The sequence below is a fragment of the Octopus bimaculoides genome, chromosome 6 (genome assembly GCF_001194135.2).
Source record: "Octopus bimaculoides isolate UCB-OBI-ISO-001 chromosome 6, ASM119413v2, whole genome shotgun sequence".
NCBI classification, from domain to species: Eukaryota; Metazoa; Mollusca; class Cephalopoda; order Octopoda; family Octopodidae; genus Octopus; species Octopus bimaculoides.
The window spans coordinates 44242583-44244330 of record NC_068986.1 but is presented as its reverse complement, the minus strand read 5'-3'; the positions used below and the strand labels follow the sequence as shown (position 1 = coordinate 44244330).

At 38.0% G+C, this 1748-nt stretch overlaps 1 protein-coding gene across 1 annotated transcript in view; it reads right to left on the bottom strand.

Moving 5' to 3' along the window:
• The window catches only part of LOC106879143 (myeloid differentiation primary response protein MyD88), a 29354-nt gene that overhangs the window by 4421 nt on the left and 23185 nt on the right, over window positions 1-1748 (bottom strand). The window lies entirely within an intron of this gene.

The window sequence follows — 1748 nt, the reverse complement described above, 5'->3', positions numbered from 1 at the left end:
GACACTGACCGGGAGAACAATGCCTGTCATTGCCACAGATGGAGGAAGCAGGTTAAGGAGGGGATCGACACTTTTGAGAGAGCACGTATCCAGCGAAAGTGCACGGCTTGTATAGTGAATTGGGAAAGCTTGGTCTGCAATGTTTGCAGTCATGTATGCTTGTCAAGAGCAGGGCTCATTAGCCACCAGTGGAACCGCAAATGCAAAATATAAGTTAGTCCTAGAGCGCACAATGTTCCTGAAGGTCGGCAATGGTCTTCCTCGGTCACGAGTGGACAGCCATCATGTATGTATGAATATATTTATGTGTGTGTGTGGATATCATCATGAAGACCATCATTTAAAGTACTACTTTTCCATGCTTGCATGGGTCAGATGGATTTTGTTGAGATTTTCTATGGCCAGATGCGCTTCTTGACACCAACTCCTTCTTGCTTCGAAGTAGGGTAATATTTTCCACTTGGCCAGGCATGTTTTCAAAGAAGACTAGAAATGAATGACATCACTTGTATGACAGTGACATTAAGGCGACGAGCTGGCAGAAACGTTAACACGCCTGGCGAAATGCTTAGCGGTATTTCGTCTGCCACTGCGTTCTGAGTTCAAATTCCGCCGAGGTCGACTTTGCCTTTCATCCTTTCGGGGTCGATAAATTAAGTACCAGTTACGCACTGGGGTCGATATAATCGATTTAATCCGTTTGTCTGTCCTTGTTTGTCCCCTCTTTGTGTAGCCCCTTGTGGGCAGTAAAGAAATAGGTATGACAGTGACATTTGCGACCATCATGCAATGTTAAAACACACACACACACACACACACACACACACACACACACACACACACACACACACACACACACACACACACACACACACACACACACACACACACACACACACACACACACACACACACGAACAACAGGCTTCTTTAGGCTTTTGTCGGTCACTGCTATGTAACAGAAGACACTTACCCAATGTGCCATGCAATAGGTCTGAACCTGAGACCATTTGGTTGGGAAGTGAACTTCTTAGTCACATAGCTATGCCTGCACTTATACATATGTGTGTGTGTGTGTGTGTGTTTAAATCACAATATATGGAATCAAGTAATCTGGTAGTACTCATAAGAAAGCTCCTTCATGCTATAAAACATATAGTATAAGTAATACAACACAAGAGAAAATGATAAGGAACATATAAAGTTATAAATGACAGAGAAATAGTTTGATGAAAACTTATTTAACAATAAGAAAATTCAGATATCATGACAAATAGTTTCTTAACTTAAAGCATGTAAAGATAAAGTATATAATTATATTTTATAATAAATTAATTACTTATATGTCTGTATTAATGCAAAATTCAAAAAACCTTTTAAACAATGCAGAAATTAAGCTACGTCCTCAGAGGAACGAAAGTGTTTGTTAAAATTGTTGAGAAAAACTGAATGGTTGAGAAAAACTGAATGGTTGAGAAAAACTGAATGGTTGAGAAAAACTGAATGACCTAAAAAGTTAATGCTACTTTCATCATCATGACACTGATGAAAGTAGCATTAACTTTTTAGGTTGTTCAAATTTTCTCAACTGATAAATGGACTGATTGAGTAAACCTATCAATAACAAACCTATAATAACTACTGGAAAGAGCTGTAAGTCAAATTTACTGCAATAACAAAAAATATGCAAATGACCATTATTTATACTTTGTTTAATATACATACATACATACCTATATATATATATA